Source organism: Copadichromis virginalis, linkage group LG2, assembly GCF_057382275.1.
Source record: "Copadichromis virginalis isolate Kocher_CV1m ecotype Utaka linkage group LG2, C_Virginalis_male_GT1.1, whole genome shotgun sequence".
NCBI lineage: Eukaryota > Metazoa > Chordata > Actinopteri > Cichliformes > Cichlidae > Copadichromis > Copadichromis virginalis.
The window spans coordinates 7,937,508-7,959,343 of NC_140619.1; the positions used below are offsets into that span (position 1 = coordinate 7,937,508).

Sequence of the window (21,836 nt, forward strand, 5' to 3'; positions counted from 1 at the left end):
ACAACCCAGACTGCAACAGCCTGCTAAACCTGAATGCACAACGAATATGCGATAGAACTGTTTTTCAGTCCTTCAAATCCTCAAGACCCCCCAAGTTAACTCGGTTCAAGATATATGCATTACTGTAAATGCTATTACCAACAGGTTTTACACAAACACTTAACTACACTGCAGAAGACATAAATATAGCTAATGGATACAAATTAGACTGGGGACCCTCATCTGAGAGAGTTTTTCCCCAAAGATGCTTATCTCAGAGGACTTTTGACCCCTAGAATAGATTTTACTTAAAATTGCAAACAGATGGCAGGCACCAAATAACTTCTAATTTTATAGTAATTGATGCACTGTCCCTCTGTTCTCACCAGCCTTTGTGCAGTCTTGTAGCACTCATGCACGATAGTTGCAGTAACAGGGAAGTGAATTTTCCAGTGTGGGGTTTTTTAAAGGTCTCCAAAATAGTACCCGGAGGCCAACTTGCTGGGGAAGTTTCTGACGTCTGTTGACTATACTATGATATTCACCTTGATTCCACAACGAATTGTTCACTAATGAACAAACTGGATGAATGTCCCAGTTCCCCAGTAACCTTCATAGATTCTTGAGGAATTCTATTAACACATGACGAATAATAACATAACACACGGACTGTTAGTTTACATTTATTTGCCGTTAACCTATTATCATTCCCACTTTGTGATAAGACATTTGAAATGAAAGTGATAACTAAGTTAGGAATAATGCCTGGAAATAGTAATTCACACTTATGACAAATTAGTAGGAACAGAGATTCGTTACTGGAAGGCCAGTGACTTTCAGTTTGTGGTTTGTGTGGAGATTAAGCAGCTGACAGGATGCGAATAGACCAGTTTATCTATCTTTAGAAACTGAGGGTTGTTTTTTCTTGCCAAAGGGAATCACCCAGATCCGGAGTTGTTACACAACTAAAGGTGTGGTTAATTTACAGATTTCTTACGAACAGATTGACAGGAATCGGTTGGGAAGTTTTTTTTCTTCCCTTTATTCACATTCACATTCTTTCACATCAGTTAGAAACACAGCTGACCTCTACTGATATTTGTGTCCTCACATTTTGTGTGTCTCTTTTCTTCCAATGAATACCCCTTGGGTATAATCTGTCAAAAAACAGGGCATACAGATATGAGTCATGAGAAATATACCATGATGATGTTAACCATGCAGTGTGCTTGTTTTGCTATTAGAGATTTCCATATAGGTATCTTTTAGGATTAAGAGAATAAAAAGCCAACTTCCAAGAGCCTATTTGTGAAATGGGTGAAAAGAATATCTCAAGGCATCATCTCATTATGGATCAGTTGCTTTCCAGTGCTAAAGAACCTAATTTTGCACATAAACCCTTTTATTTGAAGGTATGAAAACAAAGTGAAGAGAAAGCAAACATGTCAAGTCACATGGTAGCATAAGATTATACCTTATTCTTAACCACTGTAGCTAAGTCTTAATGTGTCTACAGCACCATTCATGTTTCATAGTCCTGGAGAGCATGATTCAATTACAGGCAGCTTACTGTAAGACAAATACAGAAATAGACCAGTGGGCGGTGTTGTGTTTCACTCCGTGTACCCAAGGTCAGGAGATTGTAAAATTATATCCCCTTGTAAAAGGAAGGATGTATGTCTCTGCAAACAGGGTGTTGCTAAGTTTGCTAAATAAAAAAAAAGGACTGTACATAATGCAGTTATTGCTTTGAGATATCTAAATGCCTCGTGTCGATGGGGCAACTTTATGTGATTGATTGTTTTCATCATCAGGTGACCGACCCACTTAAACCTAGAAAGACAGTTATACATCATGCTGCGGTATTTCTCAAGAGTTGCTAGTAGTACACAAAGTAAATATTTTTGTCTCCTAGAGTATATTAGGACTGGCTACACTTAAGCCCTTGTCCTTATGACAGTACAAGCACAGTACTAGGGCTGGATATCATACACATTTTTCTGTTTACAGTATCATAAAAAAGAAGCAAGTCAATCCCCATAAACTCCCAAGCTAATATTCTCAACTTTTGTGATGTAATATTAAGATATTTAAAGCCTGATACAAAAGCTGTATTTATCTCTTGATCTAATTTTCCTTTCATTATAACAGCTCTCAACCTTTTTATGGTGCCCTTTGAAGCCTTTTTAATTATTTTATGAGGCTTGAAAAGCATATTCTACCATTCAACAGGCAGTATTAGATCTGATACTTTTATTTGAACTGTGGCAATTATTTTGCATAAATGTAACATGTAACTGGGTGGAGATTCTGTCTTTACTCAGTGAGTCAAGGGAACGATGTAACCATATTTGTTATCCCTCTGGATTACTGTTGCTTTTAATCTTTATCAAGTCAACTCAAGTGAAACTCCATAACATTGCCCTCCACTGTATCTTATCAAACTGTCTTCTATTAATTATTTTCAAAGGATATAAGAAAGAAAGGAAATGTAAGTGAAAATATATATTAGGAAAAAGATCTTTTCACAGGTGCAAAGAGCTTCTGTAGAACTAATTTAGACTAATTGGCTATAAGTCACCACCATCTTGGTTTTCATTTAGGGGTATATTTATGGTTGTGATGCCCTGATGTCCCTTGACCCTCTGCATAAACCCCCCCTATCAAATCGCTTTGCTCCACTGAAAGATGCTTAAGCTGCCTCAGCCTGGTGAGCTTGTGTCATCAGTGTGTTATTTAGCTCACGGTGCTAACCTGTCCCTCCAGTATCCATTTCCAACATCCAATCTCATCCATAAATGGAAGATCTCACCCCACTCCCCACCCAGTCGTTGCCATAGAGATGGCCAGTTAGACCTTGTATGACACTCTTTAGCTCTACTGTGGCTTTCTCTCTGCATTTGGAAGGGCTAAAACTATCAATTAAGGCACTACCATCCTTCTCATACGCGACCTTGGCTTATCCCTATCCTGTCAGCCCCCATCCCCCACTCACATAACTTAAGCAGTCGGAACTCAAGAGGACACCAATTTGACCAGATTCCACTTTCTCAAATTGCAGAAAAACACACTTAACTGATGGGCCCTCCTGCCTTGAGAGGGGTCATTGTTGTACGCCTTGACCCCCCACCCTATACCTCCTCACCTTCCTTTGGCCTGTCTCCCCTCCGTGTCGCATAACAAGCTAAGCGCACACCTTTTTCCACCAGGCCAGCAGAACCTCAACAGGAGAGTCTTTGACAAGCCTGGGGCCTCTCCGGGCTTCTGAACGTTCATTCTCTAGAGTCAGGACCATAGGGGAAAAGTGTGTAAATGATACCGGCTGGCATGTAAATAGATCATTTGATAAGTAGGCATACCTGTCTGCACTACAGGACAACTTCACCACAGGATTTTAGGAATTGCACAATGGCTCATGTGCACTTAGCAGATTGTCTCTGTCTGCAAGATGTGACTATAAACTTAGGCTATAATGCATGCTAATGTAATGCTGTAAGTTCCTAAATTTGTAGAACATGCATTGGAGTAGAGCTGCGGAGCAACTGACTGCTTTTGACAGCAAGTCGTCTATACCATTGTTCTACTCAAAGTGATTCTTAAATTGCAAATGCGATTTTCGCATTTTTAGAACTTTTGTTTTGCCAAATATATGCATGGACAATTAAACTACATCTTTATAACATTTTATAAAGACCTTTTTTGATGTTGGAAAACTGACTTTTACAAAAAAAAACATGCTAGCATGCCAATGAATGAAGTAATTTATCACAAAGCTGTTTTCTATTTTAAGTTTACCCTACAATCAACATTTGTGTCTTTGTTGTTGCTCTGCACTAAGGAGAAACCAAAGTTTGGCTCTATTTTCCAACGTACGGTATAAGAGCAATAATTAATAACTGTGTAATTCCAATGACTGCACCCCACAATTATTCAGATGCCCTGTGTGTTTAGCTGGCGTGATTCACATCTCCGTTCGTTGCCAGTATATCCAGAAACCTTTGAGGTGTACGACTACATGTGCAGTTACGCTTTGCTTTGGTTTTCAATCTCTCCATCATCGCTAAGAGACATTCCTCAACACACTGAAGAGGAAGTGCAGTGTGTAATTTGTGCTGTCTGAAAGAGTTATTCAGCTCAACTCAGCTGCTCTGAATTTGATGAGAAGCTCTGAGAAAAAAAAAAAAGATCAGTGATTTAGGAAAAGAGGTCAGCGATCACCACATAAATCACCTTACTATGGCAAGAGATTGCCCAGAAGCAGATGTGTCTTTGGCACTTGGCACAGGATTGCACTGCCGGATCAAAAAAATAGGCCCAACCCTCAGACCATAAACATGTCCTTCCTCAACCCCAAAACGGAGGCTACAGCAGCACAACAAGCCTCCCTCCCTCTAGCCCTCCCTCATTCTCTCTGTTTCAACACATCCCTCTCTCGACTTCCTTCCTGCCCCACCCATTGAATTTTAATACCTGCCTGTCATGTTTTCTTCTCTCTCTTTTTTTCTACCTCCCCCCTCCTTCACCAGACCCTTGCTGCGTATCTAGTAATTACCAGAGGACTGAGAAAACCCTTTCATTTAAGGGATTGGCAATTATCTCAGTGGAACACAATAAAATGGCTTCCCCTCAAGAGGAAGGGGAAGTTTGAGCTGTGGTACGCCACTGCATGTCGCACCGCCTTGCTCTTGAAGTGGGGGCAGAGGTGGAGGTCCTGTAGGAGGTGTATTTTCTTCGTTTTTTTCCCCCCTTCATCTCCTTCTGCTCAGATATTTGATAATCAAAGAGAAGTCTGGGGAAACAACGCAAGTCTAGCGGTAGGGCTTTATTGCCTGAGATTTGTTCCTTCTTGTTGTTAAGTCGCCACACTAAAATATGAGCTTGGTTCAGATTGAAAAAAGGTTGAAATAGCTATCTTTATCCGGCTTTGATTTAGAGCCTTGGCCTCCTATTCACCTTCGGGGGAATCTATAAAGTTGTACAAATCATTGTAAATAACACTTTTATAGTGCTGCTGGGAGAGTCTGATCCTAACACCTCATTGGGACCAACACCACTGTTTGGTAGATCAGTTGGTTTTGGCCCTTTTTCAGAGCAGCAGCAAAGGATACTGTGACAAAGCACACAAAAATGTAAATGAGCATGAAGTTGTAAACTTTTCTATTTAGGAAAGTGTGGAAAAGGGAGACTGTTGAATTTGGCTGAGGAGTTGTCTGTAGTGTTTCGGACTGTGTAAATGTAGAATGTGTTTGAATTAGGAGCAAAAGACATGCTCAAAATGTAATCTTTTAACCAGATGGGACAATTTGGCTAGTTGACAGCGATAGCAGCCTGCACTGATCAGAGCAGCATTAAGTCAACGTGCTTTTTCAGTAGGTTTGAATGGTCAGAGGTTTTTTCTGTCCTAGTAATAATTTTCAAATCTCAGCTCAATGCAGTTACTCGAACTGAGCACCCATCTGACGATTCCATAAAAAACTTTGCTCTGTGTTACCCATTATGTGGAGTAATATGAGATTTAGTATTCTTTGGCACCAAAAATCGAGTTGGCATTATGTCTCAAATGAATAAATGAAACTGGGAGCAGAAACAATTCATTTTTATGATGCATAACCTGTAATGAATTTACACAGATCAGTCAGATTATGGTCAATACCACATCCACACAATAAGTAGAAAAATATCAGAATACAATAAGGCAAATTAGAATTTTATTTCTGGTGCTTTTTTCTTTTTCTCCATCTTTTCTGTGGTACAAAGTGAAATTCCACCAGCCGGGCAAGAAATGTAATATCTTTATTTTGCCCGATGCTTCACCTGCCCAACGCATGTCCGTCAAATTATTTTTTTCTCTCTTTTTTTTTGGAGGGGTGGGTCACTGCAGCAGAATTTCTTGTGCATGGTGACCGGTGTTAAATTCCTACCACCGTGTCTTCTCACCACTGAACCAGCTTTATGTTTTCACAAGCACCTCAGAGCTGCTTCTACTAGCCTTGTAGCCCCACCTGTCGTTTTTGCCGCCGGCTCGGAGAGAAAGCAAAGTTTGGCTGGAACAGCTGGTTGCCTTGGCAACACTTTGTGCCACAGCAGCGGATTGGAACAGGAACTGGCCTATCCATGTCAGTCTGCAGGCAGGATCTGGGCCATGCCTTGTGTTAACAGATTATCTGATTTCCATTCAGACAGCTCGGGTATCAGCCCCACTCCTCCGTTCTCTGGAAAAGCGACCCCAGCCAGCCTCTTTCTGAAAGCCCCCAGAGCCCTCCTCTCTTCTCCCATTTCCTGTCTTAATTACGCACTCCTTTGTGCCGTTGTTTTTTTTTTCTACCCTCCCTCCTCCTCTCCTGCCTCCCCTTCTTCTTGTCTTGATCCCTCACCCCCCTCCCTTCTCACTGTCTGTCTCTCACTCTCTTTTTGTGAAGAGATGAGGACCAAGATTTTGAAGTTTGAGGTCTGTTCTAGGGACCGTCCTTGGCTTCCCCCCACCACCACTACCTCCCACAACCCAGCTCCCCTTCTCCCTTCCATCGTCTCTTCACCTGAAAGGGAATACTGTGTTTTCGATGCATAAAAGGCTTGGCGCTGTCAACAGGATGAATCCACCAGGGCCCATGGAAAACATACTCAGCTACAGTTTCTCTGAAAGGGAAGAGGAGGGGAAGAGGAAGGTGGATGGGTGAGTGAGGGAGGCAGCTGGAAGGGATTACAGTGCAGTTTCATAGGCAGCACAATTACAAACATACCAAGTGTTAACTTGGCTGTGTAGCATAACACCGATGATGATGCTTTGGCTCTAGAATTAAAACAAGATTTTTCTTTCTTTCTCTTCTTTTTGGTGTTTGTATCCACAAGTGTGTGTAAAGTGTTCCCAGGGTGTTCACAGCTGTACAAAGTTATGCTCAACTCCTCAGATCCCTGTACAGGTAAATTGAAGGTTGGATGTAAAGAAAAACAAGGCGGAAAAAAATAAAAGTGTAAAGTTTTTGCAAACATAATCAGCCAAGTGGGCACCTCTCCTATAACAGAAACAGGTTTGTCGCCATCCTGCATGGGATCTGGTTACCAAGCCAGGGCATTGAGGCAAGACCAAGAGCGGGTGACCTTGTCTGTGGTGAAATCTGACACAGGTTTTCACATGCTGGGTGGGGGATTTTTTTCTCCCTCCCTCCCCCTTTCCCTGTCTTGTTATCTCCTGCAGTAGGTGGCTAATTGCCCTGATGTTGTAGATTAGATTTAGCGCACAGCTCTTATTGTGCATATTGCAGTAGTACATAAAAGCAGGATGTGGTTCAACTGTACTCAAATGCTATAAATAACTTTAGGAAAGCCACATCATTTTCAGGGGAATTGGCTAACTTAATGAGATTTTTAAGATTATATATTTAAGGCAAATATATAGCTATTTGTCACTGCAAAGAATCCAAATCTAGCAGAAAATGATATAAATATAACATCAAAGTGACCAAATTAAACTCATACACGTATTTGTTTTAAGGGTCTATTAAATTATGTTAACAGGCTTTTATGTTTAAAATATTTTTTTCATATTATACGTTACTACACCACCTCTTTCTGCCATCTGTAAATAACACCCTAGTTTTACTCTTGTCTGCCCTTCTGAAACAGATTGATTGGTTGCCAGGCTCGACGTAAAATTAAGTATTGGTAACCAACTGTAATTCTATGAGTAGAGGTGAGCCTCTCTAAGAAGAAAAAAACCAAAAAAAAATTCATCCACAAACTTTTTTTTTTCCTTTAAAGACATGCCAAATTAGAAGACCGTATGCCAGTATGTTGCTTAGTGATGCAAATAAGTTATGACAGAAAATCATGGATTTTATGTGGTGTTGTAGACAGCATTAATACAGTATGGAAGGCCTGAATTGTGGGACACTGGGAAAATGTACCGGCAATCCCCCATTTGGGGCCTAAGAGACGGAGGAGACATCACAAACAAAAATGGAGTAAGAGGAGCAGCCTGCGCATTCAGCCACATGCTAACCCACACAGACCGGCTTTTCCCAGTCTCTTCCTCGCTAATGCTCAGTCATTCGCCAAGAAAACAGACAAGTTTCGGCTAAGGATCATCTCATGCAGGATGGACAGCTGTGTGGCGATTGTTGCAGAGACCTGGCGGGATAACAACATCCCGGTGGAGGAGACAGGTACTCTCTGTTTGAGCAGATGGGACTGCAGCTTTAGCTAAATGCAAAGGCGGAGATTTGGCGCTATACATAAACAAGTCCTGCTGCACAGCTGCAAACATTATCGTGCGTCTCCCTAACATCCTCTATCATTGAGCTTGTACCAAAAAGATCAGCTCTCTCTTGCCTCAACGATTATCACCCCATCGCCCTGACAACAGTAATTATGAAGCACGTTCTGAAGCACATCAACAACATCATCCCTGTTGGTCTGGACAGCCATCAGTTTGCATGCAGGTGGAACTGTTCAACAGAAGATGCTGTCTCAACAGCACTGCAGTCAGCCCTGACCAACCTCAAACATCCAAACTCTTATCTTAGGATGCTATTTGTTGACTTCAGCTTGGATTTCAACACAGTGATCCCGGATAAGCTGGCTCTGAAGCTTAATAACCTGGGCCTGTCGACATCACTTTACCACCGGATCAGGGATTTCCTCTCCGACAGGCCTTGGGTGGTGCGAGTGGGGAGCTGGACATCTTCCACACTGATCCTGAACACAGGCACTCCACAGGGCTGTGTGCTCAGCCCGACCCTATTTACTCTCTTTACTCATGATTGTTCTGCCACTCACTTCATTAACAGTTGTGGAGTTTGTGGATGATACCACCATGGTGGGTCTCATATCAGACAATGATGAGACTCATTATAGAGAGGAGATCCAACACCTGACACAGTGGTGCATCCTGAACACCAACAAGACCAAGGAGCTCATTGTGGATAGCAGGACATCCAGGAAGAAAGGAAACGCTCCTGTCCTCATACACAGGGAGGCAGTAGAGCATCTGGACAGCATCAAGTTCTTGGGTCTCCACATAACATCTGACCTGACCTGGTTGCTCAACACATTGCACCTGGTGAAAAAAGCCCAACAAAAGCTATTTTTCCACAGGAAGCTAAAACCGACCAGACTCTGTTTTGCTGGTTGTGAATTTCTTCCGAGCCACAATGGAAAGCATCCTCTGTCTTAGTATGACGGCAGCTGCACACCACAAGACAGAAAGAACTTGGCTGGGAGAACTTTCTGAAAACAGCACAGGGGATTGTGGGAAGTCCACTCCCACATCTGGACTCCTTACACACTGGATGGATCCAGAAGAAGACTAGACGTATCGCTGCCGACCCCACCTCCCCTGGCAATGGACTGCATATACCGCTTCCTTCTCCAAAGCTGTACAGAACCAGACTGAGAGGCAGCTTCTTCCCCAGAGCTATGAAATCCATCTAAATTCTATCTGTAACTTTCTGCACATTTTTATTCTGCACACCTGCACATGTGAATAGTGTGCATTCAAATGTTTTATAGTGTTGGTTGTGTGTATGTATGTATGCATTTATATAGATATCAAACAAAATTTCGTTATATGTGAACACATAAAGGCAATAAAGGATTCTTTTTCTTCTTGTTTTTATTATTATTATCTTCATACATATGAAGTTATGTATATGGAAGGTTTGCAGTTGGATAATAAGTTCTCATACTGGTGCCATCAAGGTGGTCTATTCAAGTGTTACCTTAAATAAATAATTTACTGTACTGTGCACAGGTTTCAGGCACGTTGAATATTTAGATTATCCTCCATACGGTGTCATCAGGGAAGCTCCTGGTGTTATTCAGAGAGGCGCTTGCTGAGCAACAAGAAGAACTGATGCCCACAAGAAAGGCCTTCATCTTAATCTGATAAAAGTAAGACGCTGTAGTAAAGTTCATGCTTGGAACAAGCAAGAGTACCCTGAAAAACACTACACAAATATGTTATAAAGGAACTGGTACTTTTTTGAAGGAAACAGCATTAAGCATTTTGTAGTCATTATATTTTTTGGTTTGTTTGTTTACTGTACTTTGTAGGAAATGTAGTGATAAACAGAAACTCAGCAAAATTGGGTTTTCTATAGCTAAAACTATTAAACATGCAGTTTAAGTAATAAAATTGCGCATAATAATAATATAATATAAATTCATAATAAAACTCTTGCGTGAGTTTTAGGTTACGAGTTGGATCTAAACTTTGTTATAATATTAACCTCTTCATAGTTGCCTAGGCTTAGAAGGCCCATCATCTCAGGTCACCTATAATGAATCAACTAACTGTTGACTTTGCTTGAAAACCAGCAAGTTACTTCTGTAGATCAGCCCAGATTAACACTTTGTAAAGAAGTTTTGTGCAAGAGCTTCTAATATGCTTGTCAGAGGATATTTCTTTCGTTGTAATATATCTATACTACACAAATCAGGCATAACGTTATGGCCACTGACAGGTGAGGTGAATAACACTGATTATCTCTTTACCACTCGCCTGTTAGCGAGTGGGATTCAGTGGGAGCAAGTAAACTTTTTGTCCTCAAAGTTTATGTGTTACAAGCAGAAAAAATAGGCAAACATAAGGATTTGAGCGAGTTTGACACGGGTTCAGTTGTGATACCTTGAAAACTGGGTTAGAGCATCTCCTGCAGCCGTGTTCCCAGTTTGCAATGGTCAGTATCTATTAAAAGTGAAGAAACAATGAGAAACCAGCGACGGGTCATGGGCGTCTAAGGCTCACTGATGTATGTGGGGAGTGAAGTGTGGTCTGCCAAAATGGGCCTGTGATCATCAGAACTGGACAACGGAGCAACAGAAGAAGTTGGCTTGGTCTGACGAATCACGTTTTCTTTTACGTCACGTGGCTGGCAGGGTATGTGTTGGTCACTTACTTGGGGAACACCTGGGACCAGGTTGCACTATGGGACAAAGAGAAGCCACTGGAGGCAGTGTAATGCTTTGGGCAATGTTCTGCTGGGAAACCTTGGGTGCTCCCATCCATGTGGATGTTACTTTGACGTGAACCACCTACTTAAGCATTACTCTGGACCATGTACACCCTCTCATGAAAATGATATTCCCTGATGGCTGTGGCCTCTTTCTGCAGGATAATGCACTCTACCGCAAAGCAAGAAATGTTCTGGATTGATGTGAGGAGTACTACAATGAGTTTGAGGGGTTGACTTTATCTCTAAATTCTAAATGGTCCAAAAAAGAGTAAATATCCATTGAGTTATATGGACGAAGATGCCTTGCTGAGGTCAGAGGAGAATGCCCAGACTGCTACATAGACTTGCCAAAAGTGGTAAAGATTAGAACAGTTTCCTGGTCTGATGAGTCTTGATTTCTGCTGTAACATTTGTATTGTAGGGACCTTGCCATGGCAAACATCCATCCATCCATCCATCCTGCCTTGTATCAGTGGTTCAGGCTGCTATTGGTGGTGCAACTGAGCATCGTGTAAATTCCACAGCCTACCTAAGTGTTGTTGCTGGCTATTTCCCTTTCTGTATGACCACAGTGTATCCATCCTCTGATGGCTGCTTCCAGCAGCACATCACAGCATGTCACAAAGCCAAAACGTGTTAAACTTGTTAAACATGTTTCTTCAGCGTGACTATGAGTTAATTGCACTCAAATCCCCTCCACAGTCACCAGATCGCGATCCAATAGAGCATTTTTGGGTTGCGGTGGAACGGGAGATCATTGTGCATGTGCAGCCAACAAATCTGCAACAACTCTGTGATGCTCTCATTTCGATATGGACCTAAATCTCTGAGGAACGTTTCCGGCACCTCGTTGTTTTCCATGAAGACTTAAGGCAGTTGTGATGGCAAAAGGAGGTGCAGTCCAGTAATAGCAAAGCATACCTAATAAAGTTTCTAACCAACCCTATAAGCACAGCTTTTACTCTACAGTTTGCTCTCCCCTTACAGCTATGTAATAGACATCATGGGTTACATAATATTAGAGGGAATAGCTGTATACTGTTTTTGTTCTTTTGTTTTGTTTTATTCTCCGTCTTCCTCCACCTTTGAGGTATTGTCTCTGATAGCATGTCCCCCTGTTTCTTGTCTTCTGTGGACCTACGCTCACACACTAAGAGGTAGAGACACACACTCGGCTCTCTCACCCCGGCCCAGCCTCAGCTCAGGATCAGGGTAAACAAGCTAATGTTTAGATTTCACGGAAGTGGAAACTGATCTGGCTGAGTCGAGTCTGTCACTCAGCAAACGTGCCTGTTTATGTTTTTCTCTTTGTTAAGTATCTGCAAGTGGCAGCATATGTGAGCATTAAATTCTCTGTGTGTGAGTTTTTGTGAACTCGTGCGTGCACACTTATAAAGGAGTATAAAGCCTTTTGTTTTTAAGCATAGAGTGCAGTTGCAAACAGGTCGTTGTGGGAGAAGCTATCTCTTCCGTTGCAGGGACTCATGAGGTTGTGGATGATTGGGGCGATAGAGATGATGGAGGTGGAAATAACTATGATCGTGGTATTAAGTGTGAAGCTGGTGATGCTGGTACTGATGTTTATGAAAACATGATTTCTTTCTTCAAAGTTTTTTTTTTGTCTAAGTCTTCTTTTGGATCATTTATAATCTTATTTGAAAAGCCTTGAATTCCTATCATGTACCAATGACCCATTTAGGATTAGGGTTCTGGTTTGGTTTAACTTGATAATAAAGAGGGACTGTTTTTAACACCAGAAGAGTTTACATTTCTAATAATAAATACAATTTGGTGTTACAGATATTCTTTGTTTTGTTGCTTTTTTTCTATTACCGGTAAGCCCCTTTTTGCTGTGAAAAATCGGCAGCGTAACCAATGTAAAATTCCTAAAAGGGCTCCAAAGAAGGTTGCATGCAACTGTGTGAATGTTAAGCATTAAAAAGACACGATGGAATATCAGTGGTCATTTTCTTTCTTATCTAAAGCAACTTTATACCCCGACAAGTAAATGTTAATTCTTTTGGGAGTGATATATATGCCATTCTTTGAAAAAAATGTGTAAATAACAGTAATGTTAGAGACTATGATATTTTTTGTTGCAAATGAGTCAAACAAAACTGTCATACTCCTTTAAAACTGTACAAGGCCATACAGTGACTCTCTGTCAAGTTCTTCAAAGCACTAATCTCTGAAGTTTTCCTCTTTTCCTTTTTTTTCACCACTACATCCAGAGGACGACAGGGGCTGTCAGAGAAACACAAAGCACTCAGGGTTGCGTGTTAGGAGCCGCCTGAATGGCACCAGGCCTAACGAGAGCCCGGCAGGGACCCTGAGGTGGGCCTGGCACCTGCAGTCTGTCTCTCCGCGCAAGTGGGGCCTCCGTGTATGTGTGCAGGATGGGGATGTGTGAGGTGTGTAAGTGTTGCTGCATGCTGCAGATGGAGTTTTTCTACAGATGCATGTTTCTACATGCGTGTATTTAGGTAGGGGGTGCAATAAGATGTTTTTATCCTCAGCCACATACAGTGGGGCAAAAAAGTATTTAGTCAGCCACCGATTGTGTAAGTTCCCCCACCTAAAATGATGACAGAGGTCAGTAATTTGCACCAGAGGTACACTTCAACTGTGAGAGACAGAATGTGAAAAAAAATATCCATGAATCCACATGGTAGGATTTGTAAAGAATTTATTCGTAAATCAGGGTGGCAAATAAGTATTTGGTCAATAACAAAAATACAACTCAATACTTTGTAACATAACCTTTGTTGGCAATAACAGAGGTCAAACGTTTACTATAGGTCTTTACCAGGTTTGCACACACAGTAGCTGGTATTTTGGCCCATTCCTCCATGCAGATCTTCTCGAGAGCAGTGATGTTTTGGGGCTGTCGCCGAGCAACACGGACTTTCAACTCCCACCACAGATTTTCTATGGGGTTGAGGTCTGGAGACTGGCTAGGCCACTCCAGGACTTTCAAATGCTTCTTACGGAGCCACTCCTTTGTTGCCCGGGCGGTGTGTTTTGGATCATTGTCATGTTGGAAGACCCAGCCTCGTTTCATCTTCAAAGTTCTCACTGATGGAAGGAGGTTTTGGCTCAAAATCTCACGATACATGGCCCCATTCATTCTGTCCTTAACACGGATCAGTCGTCCTGTCCCCTTGGCAGAAAAACAGCCCCATAGCATGATGTTTCCACCCCCATGCTTCACAGTAGGTATGGTGTTCTTGGGATGCAACTCAGTATTCTTCTTCCTCCAAACACGACGAGTTGAGTTTATACCAAAAAGTTCTACTTTGGTTTCATCTGACCACATGACATTCTCCCAATCCTCTGCTGTATCATCCATGTGCTCTCTGGCAAACTTCAGACGGGCCTGGACATGCACTGGCTTCAGCAGCGGAACACGTCTGGCACTGCGGGATTTGATTCCCTGCCGTTGTAGTGTGTTACTGATGGTGACCTTTGTTACTTTGGTCCCAGCTCTCTGCAGGTCATTCACCAGGTCCCCCCGTGTGGTTCTGGGATCTTTGCTCACCGTTCTCATGATCATTTTGACCCCACGGGATGAGATCTTGCGTGGAGCCCCAGATCGAGGGAGATTATCAGTGGTCTTGTATGTCTTCCATTTTCTGATGATTGCTCCCACAGTTGATTTTTTCACACCAAGCTGCTTGCCTATTGTAGATTCACTCTTCCCAGTCTGGTGCAGGTCTACAATACTTTTCCTGGTGTCCTTCGAAAGCTCTTTGGTCTTGGCCATGGCGGAGTTTGGAGTCTGACTGTTTGAGGCTGTGGACAGGTGTCTTTTATACAGATGATGAGTTCAAACAGGTGCCATTCATACAGGTAACGAGTGGGGGACAGAAAAGCTTCTTACAGAAGACGTTACAGGTCTGTGAGAGCCAGAGATTTTCCATGTTTGAGGTGACCAAATACTTATTTTCCACTCTAATTTACGAATAAATTCTTTACAAATCCTACCATGTGAATTCATGGATTTTTTTTTCACATTCTGTCTCTCACAGTTGAAGTGTACCTCTGGTGCAAATTACTGACCTCTGTCATCATTTTAAGTGGGGGAACTTGCACAATCGGTGGCTGACTAAATACTTTTTTGCCCCACTGTACTTAACCTCTGTAGAGGATATTTAAGCAGCTCATGAAATTCTTTATAGATATGTTTTAGTTTTAATGGGAAATTCTGTGAAACATCTTTGCATCTGCCGTTCTTGACTGCCTTTAATTTTAATTCAGTTCAGTTTTATTTATATAGCACCAAATCACAACAACAGTCGCCTCAGGGCACTTGATATTGTTAGGTAAACACCCTGCACCTGCAATATTATAGAGAAATCTCATCAATCAGATGACCCCCTTCTGAGCAAGCACTTTGGCGATAGTGGGAAGGAAAAACTCCCTTTTAACAGGAAGAAACCTCAGGCAGATCCAGGCTGATGGAGAGGCAGGCATGCAGTGACCAGTTGAGGGTGAAGGGAGGGAGACGGGACAAAAGATATGCTGTGAAAGAGAGCCAGAGATTAATAGTAATTCGTAATTAAATGCAGAGTGATGTATAAACACACAGTGAGTGGATGTGAAATGTGAGAAAGAAAATCTTCTTAATCTATGACATTAAAGTGAGTCTTTATTTGCACGATGAGTGGATAAATGTCTCCATCAAATAATCACTTCAGTCTTACTATGAAGACTGCACAAATTCTTTACTGAATGTGTTGTATTTGCTTTTCAGTGATTTACCTTTTTATATATGGCTAACTTGGGGCGATGGCACAGTTTCAGATTTTATAGTGGTGCTGCAATCAGCAGGTTTAAGTTGTTGTTGTTGGCTGTGTCTGTTGGATGGCCCTTCTCCATACGCACATGGACACACAAGCATGTGTTCTACAAGAATACCAGCAGTCTACCAGAGGGTGACAGTAGCACTTGCAAGCTCAAAGCCACGATTGAGACAAATGGATTACGCCAGAAAAAGTGTCTGTAGGGAAACATTGCTCATTGGCTGTGGCTGCTGATTTGTTTGAGGCAGCTACTGGACCAGGGAGTTTGGAGGGTGCTCACACATTATGGAAACCAGACCCTGATGAGTTTACACCAAAGGCAAGGCTGCATAGAACTGAACTGTGAACTGTGGACAGCTCACAGGAAACGCCTCTTTGTAAAGCAAACATACATGTGTTTTATGGCAGGCGCTTTACTGCGTTTTTATTTTGGGCTCCAATGAGCCGACTTTTCAACATGGTCATGGTCTTATTTCCTCTGCTTTTCTTCACTTTTTTTTCTGCTTGACAATTACCGCCCCCACCTCCACTCATTCACACAGACGCACACACATACATGCACTTACTTTGCCTACCTACTCCTTCCAAAAAGAGTGTTATTTTCATTGAGGTGTGAGGGCTGGCCATGTTGTGTAGTTTCAACACAATCGTGGACCTCCAGGACAGCTGTAGGGGTGTAAGGCTGACACCACCCCCCATCCCCACCCTCTAAACCCAAAGGAAGCAACAACACAGCTGCTGCTACTTCTTTACCCCCTTCCTTCCCTGATCGTGGCCCTTTTACCTGCTTACACAACGCACATAAAAGGTAAAAGAGGTGGGATATCTAATTCTGTAATAATTATTTGCCCAGTTACACTGTGCATGCACATGACTGCACTGTTTCTAGGTTTTGAGCCTCCTGCTTGGTTTACAAATTTAAAAAAGAAAATAAAAATCTAAAATCACAACACTCTAGAAAAAACACCATCTGCCTGTGTGTTAAGGAAAATTTGGGTCATTTTTTATGATAATAACAGCAAACTAATTTAATTTCCTGAAATCTGGGCGCTCTGGGGCATTTCTAAAAAAGCTGTGCTTTAGGACAAGAAATGCAAGCATTCAAACAGTCATTGAGGCTTTTAACAAAACCCCAGATTAGTGAGTGTTATTGGAACCCAACCCACGATCTTTTGTGAAGGAACACATTCTATACACCATTTACACACTTGTAGGCACAGGGTGTTATTTCTGTCAACAGGTAAGGTGCAATCACCACTGATTTTATATACAAATATTGTAAAATTAGATGAGTTTCTGCTATAGAAACGGAAGTAATGACTTCCATTTGGTGGCATAAAAAGTCATAAATGTTATCTTTGATGAAAATGTCTTGATTTATTATGCTGTGCGGCCCTAAGAGTAAAAGTTTATAATTCATACAGTATTTTGGAGTCAAATGCTTTAAATATTTCAAAAAAGTGTCTTTTGTCCCGAACGGCTTTCTTTTTCCGTGATAAAAAATGATTTTTTTTATTCTCTAAAAGAAAATATTACTTGCTCAAATGGTTTATACTTTATTTTAAAACTCTAAATCTTTACTTCCTCTTGGCTGTGCACGAGTATGTGAGACAGCGGGGGTTAACAGCGGCAGAGTTATTTGGTTCTTGGACACGGTGGCCTCGCCTGCCGGATGCAAGTTTGACTCAAGGGCAAAATCCAGAGTGAAAGCCTCTCATGTTTTTGAGCGGTTGCCAACTCCTCTCTTTCGCTCTCTCTCCACCTCTCACCGCATACTTACTTTCTTCCTCTGTCATTCTCATCCCTCTCTGCTCTGCTGTCCCCTCCCCTCTCTCCTTGATTTACTCTCTCTTTCCCTCCGCTCCAGTTCTCTCTGATCCTCTCTCACGTCGAAATCAAGACTGACATAAAGAAGGTCCAGTGTCTCTCTGAAGACAGCGTGGCCTCGATCAGAATTATGTCACCTTTGTGAAAGGAAGCTTGGGCAAAATGTTCTGTAGATGCAAATCGGATTTGCGTGATTTGAAGGATTTGAAAAACAGAACCGGCTGATAGCTTGTTTTGTACTCTGACATAAATCAGAGTGACGAAATAAAGCTCAAGGGTATTTTCACATACTTGGAGAGGTTTTTATACAATGAGGCCACTCTCTGCAAGAGTTTAGTGGGAACAACAAGGAATATGTTGAATCCAGGTGGTTAAAAAAAATCCAAGTCAGGTTCACTTTGTGGTAGAAATATGAGAGGAAGTCGTTCCTTCTCCCATAAATTGAACAACGGAAATGTATATCCATAAAATAACTATAACTCTTCTAGCAATCATTGCAGTACGTTAAGGTTATAGGTGCCTGATTTTTGCACATAGTACAGTCCACAAAACACTGGTGCAGTGTTTTTAATGACTTGCTGCTGCATGTGACATGCCACACACCCAGGTGTGACTGACTGAATTCCTTCCCTTTTTGCACTTTAGCAAGTGAAAGGTAAGGCACTTTGATTAATGATTGGCATGTTGTGGAAGGATCAGAACATAACACATTTCACGGAAGTGCCACAGATGCCACGCAGTCTTCCACTCATGCATGTTGCACAATCGATGTGAGGCTCAGTAGGTCTCTCATCTGTAAAAGGAAGCTCCCTTGAAAACTGTGAAAGAAACAAACTGGCTCTGGATTTGTGTTTTTGTGGAAATTGCTCCTGAGCTGGGACTTTGTAAACCAGATTTTTCTGAAAGAGGACATCCACTGAATCACAGCTGTTGCAAAAAATCTTCATCTTCCCAATTTTGTGTTACTTTCACAGATATAACAGCAATCTTGACTTTAAGAATACCAGTGACACCTGACAGTCTGTAACATTTACTGGTATTCGGCTAGTGCATTGTATCTAAGATTACTGCGTCTGAATGCTGACCTTTCTGTGAGCTCTGTGTTCCCATCGTGCTTTCTGCATTTTCTGTTTTGTGTGTGCTCGGAATAAATCCAGGGTGGCCCATCTCCGAGTCGGTATGACTCACCAAGGCCTCTAAGGATTGCAGACTGACAGGTTAGGAAGCCACATACAGCAAATGCCTTCTGGCAGGCAACAAAGTCAACTCATGTCTCCTCAGGCAAACCTCGCATTCATGCAGACAGCCTGCTATCATGCTGTACATTTTAAAAAGTGCCACTGAAAACAGCTTATTGGAAAAACAGAGATAGCACCAGATGTGCAGGGAAGAACTTAGTCATCATGTTCAGTTTCACAAACCCAGTGTTTCATTTCGTTTTTCATTTGATCTGAAGGCGTCGTGAGTAACAAAGCAGATCTTGATCTTGATTTAGTCACACCAAGTCTAAGTTTCTATCTAAGAATAAGACACCTGAATTGCGGGGGCGTCCGTTTGTAAACAGTTTGTAGACGTAGCTCAGAGCGGGTCAGATTGAAGCTGGCCAAGAATGTGCTTAGGAACAACGCTCTAAGGAAAAGATTCCCAGCATTCCTCATTGGTTAAGGAGAGGTACCGGCCTTCGCAGATAGGAAGTTGTCTGTCATTAGGGGGTAATCACTTCATGTGGAGGATTGCAATGCCTTGGAATGATTACTGTTGTTATCGGCAGTGAAACTTGGTGCAGAAAGCATGGATGAGTTTTTTCTCTCTCTTGTCTCTCTCTGTCTTTTTTTGGTTTGCTTTTTAATCAGCTTGACTGATCCACATGTTTTTCCAAACTTTCTCAGCGTTGCAACATACATTTTGCTGAGGTTAAGTCCACAGTGCACACTCTGCTAGATTCAGTGGTATATAAATGGTTCTGTGTTGACTTAAAGGTGGTTGGTATTTTTTACCTAGGGGCATTTCTAATTACTAATGGCTCGTGTGTAATGATGCCTATCATGTCAGTGGTGCAACAAGGTGGATGCAATCCGTCATGCAGACTCATGTTAGAACAGCAGAGAATTTATACAACTGGGTTTTGTCTGTGGTGGTTTGCTGTCTCCCACACCACTTATCTGTGTTTGTTTGCAGGGCTTTGGTCCTGCTGTCCTTTCAAGTGGGTTGTCTGAGTGCCCTGGTCTGGCTGGTTTTGTCCTCTCCTCTCTCATCTCCTCGCCTGACTCCTTTTTTTCTTGCCTTCTGCCAACGGAGCCAAGACTTCAGGTGGAATGATGCCGTTACGAAAAGAGCCCGTCAACGCTTGCCCGACATGCCAAGCCAAGTATTTGTCTTTTGGGGTCCCCCCTCCTTACCTCCTCCTCCTCTTATTCCCTCCACACCACCACCACCTCCCCCGGATCCTTGAGAACAGGAAGTATATCTTGTTAAGTGATGGATGGGCCCCCTGCTCTTGCTGGGAGGAAAGAAAAAAAGCCTTTCTTTCCCTCCAGGGCAGTCAGATGAGTTTAGCAGTCTCAAAGCTGAGGGTCGGCTCTGCTTTTTCGGGAGCGTCTTGGAACGCTCGGAGCCCGAGTGCCTGGAAGCTACAGGCACTTCTCCATTATGTGTGCGGAGAGAATTAATAGCTGATAAAGTGCAAAGTGGTGTTTTTGCACTAGGAAAATGGATCGGAAATTAAAACGATCCGTCCAAGGAGAGTTTATTGGAATATATGTGTGCTTACATGCACGCTTGCATATGCGAATGTGTTTGTCAGCGTGTGTGGGAGTGACTGAGTTATTTAGTCCGGGGTCAGCAGGTTTGTGTTGGCATGCAGCCGCCCGATACTTCCAGGGAGAGCAACTCAGGAAGTGTCCCTGGCACGTCCTCTGCATAATGCAATATACTGTGCTGCAACGGGCTTGACTTGCTGTGACAAACAATCACAGATTAAAGTTCCCACTACAATCACCTCACGCCTCGAGCACAGTTTTGTACCAACAATATATGTTAACCCACAGGAAGAAACATAATAACAAACCTGATCCCACAGGTGTTGTTTTATAATTGCTTTGCCAGATGCACCTTATTAGGCCTTAAGCCCTTACATCTTTGATTTAATACTGCAGCCCTCCAGCCATCCGTCCATCTATCTCCCAGCATGTCACCGCAGCAGCCACCCCTTTCCTGCTTCGATTGAGGGTGGTGTTATTCCTCTCTATCCATTTTGTTACACTACCGTCACAGATAGCCACCCACCTTTCTGTAATCAAGCGTAAGAGTCGAGAGACCTGAAAAGCAAGAACGTTTGCTGTCATGAGCCACGGCTCCTTTGTCACCCATTACTCTGTTGTGGATACGTAAAGGTAGCTACTAACATTCGTCTCCGGTTTCTGTCCTCTCATGTTCCATACACATGTACAGGAAAACCAGTAGATAAAAGGCTGGGATACTATCCATCACCCCAGTAAACTGGAATTTGCTATCCAGAGGGGAAATATAGCAAACCGTAAAACAAAACTCCAAACCTGAAATTTCCTCCAAGACACTTATCGAGCAGGTGGTCTTCAAATGAAACGCAGAAAAGATTTTTTTTTGCTTACATTTTTTTAAGCTGGAAAATTCTATGCACCTAGAGTTCCCTTTTTTTTAAATTATGGAATATAGGTTTTGCAGATGTTTGGCATTTCTGCTTGTTAAGTGAGTTAAATATCAACCTTATTAAAACCCAGATTCACAGAGTGCTTATGCACTAGTTAGCTGAACTCGTAGCATGTGCTGATTGTTCTGTTCTCCTACTCAAACATACAGGATGACATGACGTACAGTAGATGCTCATATTCTTTGCAAGTAAAAGAGGAGAGTTGCAGAGGTAGAAGCGCAGTATCTAACAGTTCAAAGGCTGCTTGTCCAGTCCCTCCAACCTTCACTGATCACTCCTGACATGGCCTCCTGTATGGCTTGCATCTGTGAGTATCTCCTGTCTCGGCTCCACAGGCCAGAGTCTGGCCCCGCTGTGGCCTGTCTGGCTCAGAGCCAGGGCCTTCAGGACTTACTGACTCTTAGGAGAATAGCAACAAAGAAACTTTGAGTTTCAGTTGATGTTCGTTTTCTGTTTATAGTTCATTCCATTGCTACCAATAAATGCCAGTTCACACTGTGCTCATTTATTTTCCCAAACCCACTGCTCCTCAGCTAGTTGGCTTGTCAAATGGGTTACCACACTGCAGCTTGTCACGGCCTGGCTGAG

General features: G+C 42.4%; 1 protein-coding gene across 1 annotated transcript in view; it reads left to right on the top strand.

The window, feature by feature from the left end:
• The window catches only part of afg2a (AAA ATPase AFG2A), a 110,408-nt gene that overhangs the window by 68,681 nt on the left and 19,891 nt on the right, over window positions 1–21,836 (top strand). The window lies entirely within an intron of this gene.